This window comes from Syngnathus scovelli, chromosome 5 (genome assembly GCF_024217435.2).
Source record: "Syngnathus scovelli strain Florida chromosome 5, RoL_Ssco_1.2, whole genome shotgun sequence".
Taxonomy (NCBI): domain Eukaryota; kingdom Metazoa; phylum Chordata; class Actinopteri; order Syngnathiformes; family Syngnathidae; genus Syngnathus; species Syngnathus scovelli.
In genome coordinates this window covers 21,363,956-21,379,235 of record NC_090851.1, presented here as the reverse complement: position 1 = coordinate 21,379,235, position 15,280 = coordinate 21,363,956, and positions in this window count along the sequence as shown.

Here is a 15,280-nt window from a genome sequence, read left to right as displayed (position 1 = left end):
CCGAATATAGGACGACCCCCTCTTTTTCAACACTCAAGTTTGAAAAAAGACTTTTTGAACACCAAATTCAATTTTTAATTTTGGTTTGGTTTTGTTTTCCTTTTAAACAAATGATTATAACAATATATTCGAGAGTAAAAGCACATTATTTTGCCTCATTCAAATCATGCAAAAACTGTCTATTGCATCTTAATATCTGAACATTTAAATATGTAAACTAAAGTGCAATCACATTTGTAAATGAATGGCTTCTGGTTTTTGAAATGTAAATAAAACAATCTACTGTGTAAAACAACAAAATTGCAATAACTGCATTAACCATCAAAGCTAAGTCTAACTGTAGTCTTGAAACAAATCTGAATAAGGAAAAACATTGCAATAAAATAATGCAAACTGCTACCGCTATTGTTGGGGAGCCTGAGGACTGTATCGGGGGTTGGCTTGGATGGTTATGCCCTTTTCACCCCAGGGTGTCGGTCAGAACACATGAGGGAAGACGTGGTTCAGTTTTGATTGCATTACTGAATTATTGGCAAAAAAAAGAAATAATAATAACTGTTAGGGTTTTCAGGTTAGTTTGATCCTATGATTATGTTGGAATGTAGACTGTAATGATTAAATCAATCACGTCTGGCCCTCACAATGTAATAATTAAATCAATCACGTCTGGCCCTCACAATGCAGAGTCTGTTTCCCACAATAGTGTAAAACACCCCCTGCTCTGATCTTATCAGAGGCCGGGAGTTCACCAAACCTGCCCACTCTCACCCCCACTCTGTTCCTCCTAATAAATATGCCCTTGCAGGAAGGAGAGTTCAGACTTCATTCGATAATCGCTGTTCAGACAGCGACGAATGGACTCTCCACCTGCAGGTGTCTAAAAGAACTTGCTTGTCTTCTGTTTGGTTCTTGCAAAATAAGTTGGAGTGAGCAAATCTCTAACATTTTGGTGCCGAAACCCGGGACCCTCATACCCATCATCTGGCTGACGGAGGACGACGCGCTGTACACCGTCGACGGGCCAGCGTCCATTAGCCGGACCTGGTAAAGAAAGACCCGGGAAGGAAATTCTTCGCTGGGCCAGCATCTTAGGTCTGCCTTCGTCTGACAGAGGTGGATTGACGGGACCCGGCAGTGCAACGAACCAGGGGACAAGTAAGTTAAAGGCTTGAAATTGTGTTGTGTTGTTAAACGCGCAACACATAGAGGTGCACGGGAGATAGCTTGGGTTCAAGTCCCAGTGGAAGAAACAGGCTAAGAAAGGCAGAGCTTCTTTTTCGTTCATCGAAGAAGTGTGTAGACTCTTCTTTGTCTGTTTTTCCGAGCTGAGGGATCTGGCTTGGGTTAAAGTCCCAGTGGAAGGAACGTGCTAAGAAACACGGAGCTTCTTTTTTGTTAATCAAAGAAGGGCGTAGATTTTTCTTTGTATGTTTTTCCAAGCCAAAGAATAGCTTGGGTTCAAGTCCCAGTGGAAGAAACGGGCTAAGAAAAACAGAGCTTCTTTTTCTTAATTGAAGAAGGGCGTAGATTTTTTCTTTTGTCCGTTTTTCCAAAGCTGTTTGGGAGGGTTTTACACCCATCCCTGGATAGGCCTAAAAAAGCGCTGGAGTTTGTGTGATTGAGTGTGTGACTGGTAGGATAAGTTGACTAAGAAGCAGTTCTAGCATTGATCCACGGCAATAATACAGGCTAGTAATTTGTTGAAAGGTCAATTTAAACCTGCATTGAGGATCCTCAAAGAAAAAATAATTGAAAAAAAAATTGTAAAACCTTAAGCTACTAAAATTAAGATGGGAAATAAGAACGGTAAATCTCTTGCTCTGCTCTTCTTTAAAACGAGAAGTTCATGGCAAGTAGATTTCTTAATTGTATGCAATACATGCTGAAGTGGAAGAAAATGTATGGAGTACAAGGAAATTTGAAATGTGGAAGAAGTGGATTGTGCTAAAATGTGGTTGAAAGCTTCACAAGAAAGAAGAGAACAAATCCAAAAGACAAAAGATAGAAAGTTGAAAAGTGATGAGGCCGCCATTCAATTGAGATTTGAAAAAGAATTCAGGGTGCATAGTGGCATCCCATTCAATGATACAGCTGAGAGTGCTTATCAACAACAGCTTAAAAATGCGCTCCTCACTAATTTCCGCCCTGAAATAGGCAACTTGGTGAGGAAACATTTGGTGGAAGTGGATGTTGCAAGTGTGACAACAACTATGCAATGGGCCAGACATGCTGAAAAGGTGATCAAAAAAGGCAAAGGTTCTGATGTATTTCATCTAGATAATGATGATGATGAACTAGATGAAGATACAACAGTCTTCTTCCAAGGGTCCCAGCTAGGCAGAGGGAGAGGTAGAGGCCAACAAGGTCGCAGGCCGCCATATAATTCAAAACCCCCACGAGATTCTGACAACTGTTGGAACTGTGGGAGACGAGGACACTTCGCACGAGAGTGTCGTTTTGCAAAACAATATCAATCAAAGGGTGGAGGAAGGAGCAGAGGAGAAGCCAAATTTTTAGCATGACAAGCTTCCTCCTCTTTGACCGCTTATGCTCATACAGAGAAAGAAAGAATAGATGCCCATATGACAGCAAAACATGTCATTGTCAGATTATTAGAATTTTTTTTAGATTATTAGAAGTCCTGTCCATCCAAGAAGTATGACAATGCTGTTTGTATGCCCAAATTACAAATGACTAGAGCTCAAATTGTGTTACACTGAAGTTAAAATATGCAAATCAAGTGGTAAAGAAATGCAACTTGCTTCTAGAAGATAAATAAATAAAATTAGAATGTGCTGTCCTCGTGTGCATGGGAGGGACCAGCTCATGATCGACCACAGGAAATGGCCAGCCTGTGACGAATCATTGTGGCTGAGACCTACCTTTTGCATGCGAGAGCTGTGCATGTGTGTGCGTATGTTAAAATGATGAACATTGGCTAAAGTTTTAGTATAAAAAAAAAAAAAAATTGCTAGACTGTGGTCTATCCAATTTGCACCGCAGAACAGAAATGATTTTGAAAGATAAAAATGAGAGGAAAAAGAGAGAAGTCTGTTTGCGAGCAGAAACTAATCCACACTAGTGCATGTAAAGTGTCGAGCCCACATGAGAAATTCGGGAAAAAAAAAAAAAAAAAAAAAAAATGACAGAACATGCTTTCAAGAATTGGAAGAAGCTAAATTGTGAATTTAAGATTTTGCAATGCTACATTTAATAGGAATAATTGATTGGTTGTGTTATAAGATTATACAAAATTCTAAATGCAAGCTAAATCTGAGAGATTGAGTTCTTCAAATTTAAAAACAAAGAAAAAATTCAGATTAATTTGCCAGTTGTTTGTTTTAGTTAAGTTTTTTTTGAATTGGTGGATTGTTCTACCAGGAAAGCTAAGTTGAAAATGATATATGAATGTTGTGTGGTGAGCTTGGATGAATTGGGACCAATGTGATAGAAAGACTCCTTTTTGGAGACTGCGTGTGAGATGCAAATGAACATTGATGAATGATAGCCTGAATGAAAAGAAATTACAGGTTGAATGGTTGAAGTCGTTGGCGACTACTATAGAGAATTAGTAGAGCGACTTTGATGAAAGAGTGATTTTGAGCAGGTTGAATGTTAGGAAGAAACGCGTAGCTTTTGGATTGATAATTAACTAGAAAAAAAATGGAGAACCAGTAACACATGTAGAAGATGTGTGAACTGAGAAATTGAGAAGCGTTTTGGAAAGAAAGTCAAATTAAATGATGATGGAATCGTATGTAGTAAAGAACGCATTCTCCCAAAAAGTTTGTCAAGGTGTGAGGCATGGGCGTTGCCAAGCCTCAAAAGGGGGGGAGTGAGTAGGACAGATAGTGGAAGATAGTAATAATACAACACTTTATGACAATGAATTTTCGAATACATTTGGTGTTATATTGTGGTAATTTTTTTGTTCTGGTGTAGATAGGTTAGCAACACGAGAGATTTAGAGGTTCAAAAGAAAGACAGTTAAAAGAAAACATTTTTGATTTGGACAATTGCAGGCTAACAGGAACATGAGAACGATAAGAACTACGAGGGGAGATCCAATTTCATTGGGGAGATTGAGAATTCACAGCACCATACTCTAAGTCACATTTTTGAGCAAGCATGACAATAACATGTGATAGGTCAAGACATACAGATCAGGGCTTGATGTGGAAAGCAGACCTCGATGAGTTGATTTTCAATAATGATACTGAAGACAACATACTGTCCGATTAAATTGGAACTATAGATAGATAAAATGTAGCTCAAAAAAAATAGGATGAGTTGCAGGATTTACGATATAAAAACGAGACCTCTGTTATTAGAAGAATTTGAAGTTTGGTAAACAAACATTACCAGCAAATTGATGGAAGCAGCTACATTTGGAGATAGTCTTACAAGTGTTCAAACCAGCCTGTCATTCTCAGTGTCAGGGCCCCTGAAACCCAATCCGAGACTTCGCCTGCAGCCGTGAACAACTACAAAATGGTGCCTGGCTCTGAAGCACCTTTGACCTTTGGCGAAGGACAAGAAAAGACTGCTGTTGTGCTTGGAGGAGGACAAGTACACTCCAGAGGAAATACAACATCCTCGGGGACGAGAAAAGACAGTGGAAAGCGGAGGAACTCACAATGATGAAAATTGACTCATTTGAACAATGGACTCATTCAAGTCAAGTCAAGTCAAGTTTATTTGTATAGCCCTAAATCACAAACAGTCTCAAAGGGCTTCACATAGCCAAAATTGACAATTATTCTCAAAGCATCCCCTGATCATAAGCTCCCAAAAGGGCAAGGAAAAACTCAAAAAACCCCTACCAGGGGAAAATGAGAAACCTTGAGAAGGGACCACAGATGGAAGGATCCCCCTTTCAGGATCACCAGGTTATAATGGATGCAGAGAGTACACAAGTAATACATAATATGAAAATCAATGAAAAAAAATGGATGTCGGAGGTGTCCTCGATTGTCCTGGCAGTGTCCTCAAGGGGGCCGAGCCGCAGCTCCCCCATCCCGAACTGGTCCCCGAGAATCCAGCCAGCCGCTATCCGCTTTTGAGCCACCTAACCCCCTCCCCAGCCGGGGAGGAGGTGGGCAGAGAGAACAGAACAAACTCCGGCCAAATCGGCCATCACATTCAAGAGTGATGGATGGGGTCACTCCGAAGCAACAACAAAAGAACACCAACTTGATAGGGTGAAGTGCGGCAAAAAGATATGGACTTGGAGTGTCCGACAACCAAATCACACTCCTTGCTACGGCGTTCCCAAATTTGGTGAAGCTTGGTTCAAAGTGGAAGGGAGGTTCATTGTGCACTGAGTTTGACAGAACTGAGGAGATTTGATAAATAAATAAATAAAAATTTGAAAAATACGTAGGGCTACAGATTATAATCAGAGATTGAACGGATTTGGATAAAACAAATAGGCTAAAACGGTAGGAAACAAGAGCAAGATCTTATATTTTGGCTCATCAAGCTTAAGACGTAGAGGTCGAGTTATATAAATTTTAGAACAGGACATTTGGCAGTCAGGAGGAAGCTAGGTTGCTCAATGTACCTACTCAATACAATAGTAAGGTTTTTTATACCACAGTGGAGGTTGGATGGTCAGAAAGTTAGGTACGTTCAATTTTTGACATTCACACAGTCACGCATAGGAGTCACAAGGCGATAGTTAACAAGACAATGACTGCAATAGGGGCCACCTACGACTGCACCGACATGAAAAAGTAGAAGTGAGAGAGCAGAGTATGGGATTATATGCTAAAACGTCTGCTATACATTTACCAATAGGAGATTCTATCAAGAGAAGCTACATGAGAGATGGATTAGAATCTCTTTGTCTGCGTGGGTGTGTGTGTGTGTGTGTGTGTGTGTGTGTGTGTTCACACCCTGTGTGGGTGCGAGCGTGTGAGGACAAAGAAGGCATGGATAAGACAATCTCTTTTAAACCAGGAGGCAATAAATGGGAACGCCCCTGTCATAAATAGTTTTTGGTTAAAGGGAATCATTAGGAAGTGTTCAAACTCTTCCCGCAAACATTCCTATTTGCCAGTTAAATGGGCACTACAATTGACTACGAGAGTTGCAAACAACAGATGAAGAGCAGTCCTTGGCAGATTATATGATCAGTACGCTCAAACTGTGTCAAAGACAAATTTACTGCCGCTTGATCTTTCCTCCTCACAGGTCGACAACCCCATAAATCCAGTAGACTGGGTCTACATCGAGGTCATCAAAGGAAGGAACTGGGCCAGCCACGACGGGAGGGACCATTCCAAGTCTTGCTGACTACACATGTTGCACCCAAGGTTGCAGGACCCACAAATGCATTAACGACGACTGCTCTCCAGGAGGAAACTGGATGGGAGCTTTGGACATCACCGCTGTGTGCCAGGATGAGAGAGCCGTTTTCAAGGTGTAAGGGCTCTACTACCAACATGGCTGCACCATCGGACGGGACCTACTTCATTCAGAAGTTCAGAGGCACTGCCTCACCTGCATCCTATGAGTGCACGTGCCTGTTCAGTACGGATCATGGTTTTGTGGTCACGAGAGTTGTCCGATGCTGCCTGCCAACTGGACACGAGTGTGTGCGCCAGTGTGTGTGACTGACCTCACCTACAGACTAGAACATCATCAGCTGACGAAAACACGGGCACATATACAACTTCTTAGACGTGACAGTTGTGATAATGATAATGAGACGTGGATTGCGTAGATGCTGTTCTGTTGAGCATGTTTTACAGAAACTTGATGATTTGACCATCGAAAATGCTTCGCAAGTGATGGATACAATGATGTACTGTTTCTGTGTTTTTCTTTTTATTTTTTGTTATTCATAGCATTCTGGCCGCCTGTGGCAACGGGGCCGTGTAAGAATTTTCCTGCTAATAACATCTGGCCAGCAGGTTTTTCGCTTACACAATAAGTTTGATCTGGGGTGTTGAGGTAATGCCTCATCTTCACTGGAAAGTGTTGCTATCATTGTTTGTTGTTTTTATTTTTACCATTCTACTTTCTTCATTATACGTATATATGTTTTTTTTTCTTGCTTATCGTTGTTGTTTGGGGTGGCATAATCATATGATAAATCAGGAGGGAGATGTTAGGGTTTTCAGGTTAGTTTGATCCTATGATTATGTTGGAATGTAGACTGTAATGATTAAATCAATCACGTCTGGCCCTCACAATGTAATAATTAAATCAATCACGTCTGGCCCTCACAATGCAGAGTCTGTTTCCCACAATAGTGTAAAACACCCCCTGCTCTGATCTTATCAGAGGCCGGGGGTTCACCAAACCTGCCCACTCTCACCCCCACTCTGTTCCTCCTAATAAATATGCCCTTGCAGGAAGGAGAGTTCAGACTTCATTCGATAATCGCTGTTCAGACAGCGACGAATGGACTCTCCACCTGCAGGTGTCTAAAAGAACTTGCTTGTCTTCTGTTTGGTTCTTGCAAAATAAGTTGGAGTGAGCAAATCTCTAACAATAACTATAAATGGAATACTCTCGGCAACACACCAAACATAAGTCATTGATCGAGACAACAAAATACATTCGCTGGCGACCGTTAGTCGCCGTGCCGCTGCGTAATGGCTACTCTTACGATGCAAGACAAACTTAAAGGAGCACGCCGGAGCTGTCAATCAAACGGCGCGCATACAAAGCAAACCGCGATCGGACAAACGCCACAATAGTGGACAGTAGTAACAATGAAATGTATATACTCACTTTGTGTCAAAGACGCACACGATCACAGCAACATACTCAGTCGATACTAGCAACCTTTAATTTACCGCTGCGCACAAGTGAAAATCGGTATCATGTCTCGACTCCGAATATAAGACGACCCCCACTTTTTCAGTCTTATTTTTCTATACTTTAGTTTTTTTTCTATGTACTTTATTGTTTTATTTTACACTGTTGGGCACCTCCAATCTCGTTATACTACTATGTATAATGACAAATAAAAGGCATTCTCATTCTCATGATACGTCATCTGATGGCGCCGCGGATGGCCGCCACAGTGAGTCGCTCTCTGTTTCTTTGTCTTATTTTGTGTGTTTTCTGTGTATTCTGCTGTCCATCCTGGATCACTTTTACTAGAGAAGCACTGCTAAACATCGGTCAGTCTTCTTCTGGTATTTTCTCTCCTGTTCTCTCTGATTCAGACTGTTTGTCGGAGATTTTAGCCGGAGCGGCGGTGCTATACAAGCTAGCGCGACGGCGGCGACGCGGAAAACAAGCCGGAGCTCTCGTAAAGCTGAGGCAGAGAGGGTTCCGTTCTGCCCTAACGTCAATTCATCTGGCGAATGTCCGCTCCCTGGCGAACAAGATGGACGAACTGCTGCTCCTCACTTCAAGGAACACGGACTTCAGCAGATCCGCCGCGCTGTGTTTTGTTGAAACGTGGCTTAGCGAACGAACCCCCCACCACGCCATGGAGTTAGCTGGGTTTCGGCTAACGCGTGCAGATCGCAGCGCGGAGCTCTCCGGAAAATCAAAGGGAGGTGGTCTCTGTTTCTACATTAATGACCGATGTCATAGTGTTGAAAGAGTTTTGCAGCCCTCTCCTAGAAACACTTTTCATAAACTGCCGGCCGTTCTATTCACCACGGGAGTTCTCCTCGATCGTCATGGCGGCTGTTTACATTCCACCACACGCACGTGCGAGTGAAGCCACGCAGATGCTAGCTGACTTTGACTTTGACAGACATGGAGAAACTTCTACCAAATTCACTAATCATTGTTCTGGGTGATCTTAACAGGGCGAACCTCGCACACGAGCTCCCCAGATACAGACAGCACATAACGTGTCCCACCAGAGGGGCACAGACACTGGACCACTGCTACACCGTAATTCAGGATGCATACCACTCTGTGGCTCGTGCAGCTTTAGGACTCTCGGACTGTTGGAAATAATATTGTCAGGAATGAGTTGAGCCAGGGCGACCAAATGCAGCTTGAACCAGGATTTATTGCAGGGAAAAGGAGTTGGAAGGGAGGCAGGTGGGGAACCGACGACACAGACGGGAGGGAGACTCACGGCCAGCAAAACAGACAGACTGACCGACATGAAGTCCCCTTGGACAAGGTTAAAATTCTGACCGTGAGCCTTCAGACAGACCGAGGGAAAACCAGATGACAAGAACAGGAACACTGGGCACGAACAGGAATGGACACAACAGTAGACACCGACAGGGAGAAACACACGGGCAGGGCTTAAATACACAGGGTAACAAGAGGAAGCAGGTGACAGACATTACGGTAACGAAAGGGGTGTGGCCGAGCGAAGTGCAGGCCGAGCGTGCTGTGGCACGGGCGTGACAAATATACTTTTTATCATTGGAATCTATGTATCTACTTTTGTGTGCAAGATTCCCCGCAGTATGTGACCATCAGGCCTTGTGATAATGACTTGGGGGCATATGGCCGGCTAATGACTGGAGTCATTAGCCGCGCTATACAATAAGCCCCATAGTTAGCTAGACATGTACAGATCATGAGATTGTCATGGGATGGCTGAAGCAGACAAAGGTCTTATTTAAGTTGAGGTAATGAGATATAATTATGTCCTTCCTGTTTGGAAACCTACTCGATCATGTACACTTGCCCAATTGTTTCTTTCTCAATAAAAGGCACGGCTAAACTCGAGAAGAGCGCGGATCTCAGCCACACTTGCTGCGTGTGTCTGTGGTGCGCCCTTCTGCGCAGAAGAAAACGCTAAGCCAAAAAGACCTACCACCTCTGAGATTGATTTCAGATAAATGTTGTCAACCCAACACGGACCACTGTCTAGTTCATCTGATCCCGGCCTACAGACAGAAACTAAAAACTTCTAAGCCTGTGGTGAGGACTGTAAGGAAGTGGACCGTGGAGTCAAGGCAGGACCTCCAAGCCTGCTTTGACTGCACCGATTGGAGAGTTTTTGAAGCTGCAACTTCAGACCTGCATGAACTCACTGACCCTGTCACATCATACATCAGTTTTTGTGAGGATCTGTGTGTGCAGACTAAGACCTTCTACACGTACAACAACGACAAACCTTGGTTTACACCGAACCTTAGGAGGCTGCGCAAAGTCAAGGAGGAGGCCTACAGGAGCGGTGACCGGGACCTGTTCAAGCAGACCAGAAACACACTGAACCGAGAGGTCAGGAAAGCCAGGAGGTGTTACGGGGAGAGCGTGGGGAGACACCTCTCTGCCAATCCTGATCCCTCAACAGTGTGGAAAGGTCTGCAGAGCATCACGGGCTTCAAGAAACGAACCCCCCGTCCTGTGGAGAGCCCAAGGCTCGCTAACCAGTTAACAGGTTCTACTGCAGGTTTGATCGGTCCTCCCACACAACGGGACCTCCTGCAGCACAATCTACATACTCACCTCCCCCCACAACTGCTCTGTCCACACCTCCATCACCGTGGTCACCGACTCTCTCTCTTGCAGAGGCCGCACCCGCACTCAAGATCCGCGAGGAGGAAGTGCGCCAGATGTTCCGGAGACAAAAGATCAGGAAGGCACCGGGCCCAGACGGTGTGTCACCTTCCTGCTTGAAAGTCTGCGCTGAGCAGCTGGCGCCCACCTTTCACGGATCTTCAACCGTTCCCTGGAGCTGTGTGATGTGAGGTGCCCTCGTGCTTCAAGAGCTCCACCATCGTTCCAGTGGCCAAGAAGCCCGCCATCACAGGTCTGAATGACTATAGACCTGTTGCACTGACATCTGTGGTCATGAAATCTTTCAAGAGGTTAGTGCTGAACCACCTGAAGGATGTCACGGGCCCCCTGCTGGACCCCCTCCAGTTTGCCTACCGGGCAAACAGGTCGGTGGATGATGCGGTCAACATGGGACTGCACTACATCCTGCAACACCTGGACACCCCAGGAAAGTACGCCAGGATCCTGTTTGTCAGCTCGGCGTTCAATACCATCGCTCCTGACATCCTCCAACAGAAGCTCATCCAGCTCGCGGTGCCTGCCTCCACCTGTCAGTGGATCACCGGCTTCCTGACCAACAGGAGACAGCGTGTGAGGCTGGGGAGCATCACATCTGACACCCTGACCACCAATACTGGAGCCCCTCAGGGGTGCGTCCTCTTCCCACTGCTCTTCTCCCTCTACACCAACGATTTCTCCGCAAGTGACTCTTCTGTGAAGCTCCTGAAGTATGCAGACGACACCACTCTCATCGGACTGATCCAGAACAGTGATGAGACTGCGTACAGACAGGAGGTGGAGCGGCTGGTCCACTGGTGCAGCCAAAACCACCTGGACCACGAGGCCCTTCACCACTTTCACCCCTCACTATCCGCAGTAATACTATTCTCTCATCAGACACCTTCAAGTTCCTGGGAACCACAATCTCTCGGGACCTGAAATGGACCGGCCACATAGACTCTGTCCGGAAGAAGGCCCAGCAGAGGCTCTACTTCCTGAGACAGCTCAAGAAGTTCAACCTGCCGCGGGAGCTGCTGATGACCTTCTACACTGCCATCATCCAGTCTGTCCTCTGCACCTCCATCACTGTCTGGTTTGGATCGGCCTCCAAACAAGACAAGCACAGACTGCAACGGACAATAAGGACTGCAGAAAAGATAATTGGAATCAACCTCCCATCTATCCAAGACTTGTACCTGTCCAGGACCAGGAAACGTGCAAGTAACATCTCAACAGACCCTTCACACCCAGGTTGCAGCCTGTTTGAAGTACTCCCCTCCGGACGCCGTTATAGAGCTCTGTACACTAAAACCAGCAGACACAGAGACAGCTTCTTCCCCCAGGCTGTCACTCTGATGAACTCACACCACTCTTAGAGTCTCAGAGTCATTACTGTGCAATAACATCCCGCTTTCCACACCTTTTTTGTCTACACTGTTTGTACTATGTGTCCTCTCTGCATCTATTGCAGCCTGGTCATCCTAGAAGAGGGACCCTCCCATCTGTGGTCTCTTCTCAAGGTTTCTCATTTCCCCTAGCTGGAGTTTTTAGTTTTTCCTTGCCCTCTTGGGAGTTTAAGATCAGTTTAAGATCAGGGGATGTTTGACAATATCTTTCATTTTTCACATGTCCTGAGTGCTGTTGTTAGTCACCTAAATGTTGAACAGAGGCTGTGATTTACCGAAGTCAAATTCTTTGTTTGGCACGCTCAAACATGGCGAATAAAAAAAACTCTTGAATCTTGAATTCATTCTCTCAAAACCAGCAGAGGTACCAGGAGGAGAGCGGCAGGAGAAGAACAGCCAAGAACCCGGCCAAAGGGTGATCGCCAAGGCCGAAAGACTAAAAGCAGCTAGCTGGAAAAATAACAGCCCCCCACCAAGTCAACCTCCCACACACATTGAATCGCCCCTCACTCCCCCCACTTCCACGGAATCAGCTCTCATCGAACTTGCCTCCACTCAGATGGAATGAGGTCTCATCGAACTTGCCCCCACTCCCATGGAATCACCTTCATCGAACTTGCCCCCACTCCCATGGAATCACCTCTCATCGAACTTGCCCCCACTCCCATGGAATCACCTCTCATCGAACTTGCCCCCACTCCCATGGAATCACCTCTCACCAAACGCAAAAAATGTTTTTTTAAAGTTTATATTAAAAAAATATTAACAGAAAAGAAAACCTTTTTCATTGAACATATTTTGTTACACAGAACATGAGTGACCAAAAATGAAGTGGTGCATAGTCATATCACAAAATTACATAGAACACTTTCAACTGTTTTCTTTTAACTGTTTTTATTGGGGAAAAAAGCTTCATATTGCACTTGTGCTGAAATTATTTAACATTTATTTAAACAGTTATATTCTTCAATATATTTTAAACAAGAAAATATAGCTTCATAGTACATTACAATAAATAAATAAATAAATAAATAAATAAATAAATAAATAAATAAATAAATAAATAAATAAAATGTATACTTAGGTGATTTTAAAGTGCAAAAGTTATCTTGCAAATGTCTGCTCAATTGTTGGCTGTTCTAAAGCTTTGGATGTGGCTCCACAGTGAGGGTGCGAGGCTTTGCCGTGCAACAAAAAAACAAAACAAAAAAATTGATGAAATAAATGTGTAATTATAGTGCAGTAATCCCTCTCTACTTCGCGGTTCACCAATCGTGGAATCTGTGCATCGCGGATTTTTATGAAAACAAATATTGCGGATATATTCGGTGCATCGCGTCTTTTTACGTCACTTGGAGCGCGGGGCTTGGTCTGTCTATATGACTTCACAGCAAACTATTGGCCGGTAGGAGACCAATGGGAACATGTTGATCTGTATCCTTCCCTATGATTGGCCTAGAGCTATAAGAGCTGGCTTTATCTCAATCTCCTAATACGTATCCACTCCTTGACTTTGTTTGTGTCAGCAGAATCAGCAGCATCTCTGATTCGTGCTTCGTTTTGCTGTCACAAACAAGGCAGGACAACCAAATGCAACAAGGGCTCTTTATTTGGGGAAAGTTTAAAGGAAACAAGGAGGGCTGAAATGCTGGCAGAGCAGGACTACAAGGCAAGCTGACGAGCCGGTCAGCTAGCTCGCGTCGTGCGTCATTAAACCAGAAGGGCATAGCAAGCTTTTTAAAGCTATTTAAAAAGTATTTAAACATACATTAACGTGTTTAAAAGTATAATAAAGTGTTTAAAAATAAAATTATAATAGTCTTATGCGGATACCTATGCGCTGCTAGGCTGCGGGGCGCGTCAGCCGGTCAGCACAGCAAGAGCAGAGCGGAGCCGTGACACCTTTACACTTCAAAATGTTTAAAAAAAAGTGTTTAAAATACAATAACGTATTTAAAAGTACAATAGTGTATAAAAATAAAATTATAAAAGTCTTGTGTGGATGTCCTTGTGCTGGGCCGCAGGGGCGCGTCAGCCGGCCAGCACGCAAGAGCAGAGAGGAGCCAGACACCTTCACACTTCAGGAAAGGTTCATAAAAGTCTCGTGTGGATATAGTAACAATATATCAACTCTTATTTATTTTCTTATTTATTTAAATAAATAAGAATGTTTCTGAAAGTCAGTTTGACTTTAAATTTTTTACAAAACTGTTTAAAAATACAAAAAAAGTTTAAAAAACAATAAAGTGTATAAAACTACAATAAAGGTTCATAAAAGTCTCGTGCGGATATTATAACAATTTACTTTCTCTTTTTCATTTGTCTTTATTTTCTCATTTATGTAAATCATGTTTATGAAAATCTGTTTGACTTTAAAATGTTTACAATCGTGTTTTGAATAAAAAAAAAGCACGGAATAGTACAATATAGTGTTTAAAAATACAATAAAGATTCATAAAAGTCTTTTATGGATATTGTAACAAAATATTTTCTCTACATCGCGGATTTCCACATATGGTCTTGGAACCAATTATCCGCGATAAATGAGGGATTACTGTATATATGCTGTATCTATATGTACGTATATTCCAGTTAATTTGAAGGAACAAACCCTAACCCTAACCCTAACCCTAACCCTCACACTATGTTTGTGCACCACAGACACACACAAATTGTTACAAGCTACGCTTGCTTTGAGATCTAAATGTGCCTCATGGCGCCAGGTTGTACAAGCCACTGGTGATTTTAAAGTTAGACACATAATCATAGTGTATAAACTTAACTGATCTGAATGTGGCATTTTGACCAGTTTTGTTGATAAAAAAACAATATCAGCAGCTTTAGGAGCGACTCCCAGACTTCCCTCTCCCCAGCCACTTCATCCAGCTCATCCCGGGGGATCCCAAGGCGTTCCCAGACCAGCTGAGAGACATAGTCTCTCCAGCGCGTCTTGGGTCGTCCCCGGGGTCTCCTACCGGTGGGACATGCCCGGAACACCTCCCCAGGGAGGCGTCCAGGAGGCATCCTGATAAGATGCCCAAGCCACCTCATCTGGCTCCTCTCAACGTGGAGGAGTAGCGACTCTACTCCGAGTCTCTCCCGGATGACCGAGCTTCTCACCCTATCTCTAAGGGAGAGCCCGGACATCCTGCGGAGAAAACTCATTTCGGCCGCTTGTATCCGAGATCTCGTTCTTTCGGTCACGACCCATAGCTCGTGACCATAGGTGAGGGTAGGAGCGTAAATCGACCGGTAAATTGAGAGCTTTGCCTTTTGGCTCAGCTCTCTCTTCACCACAACGGACCGGTACAGGGTCCGCATTACTGCCGACGCTGCACCGATCCGCCTGTCGATCTCACGCTCCATCCTCGCCTCACTCGTGAACAAGACTCCAAGATACTTGAACTCCTCCACTTGGGGCAGGATCTCAT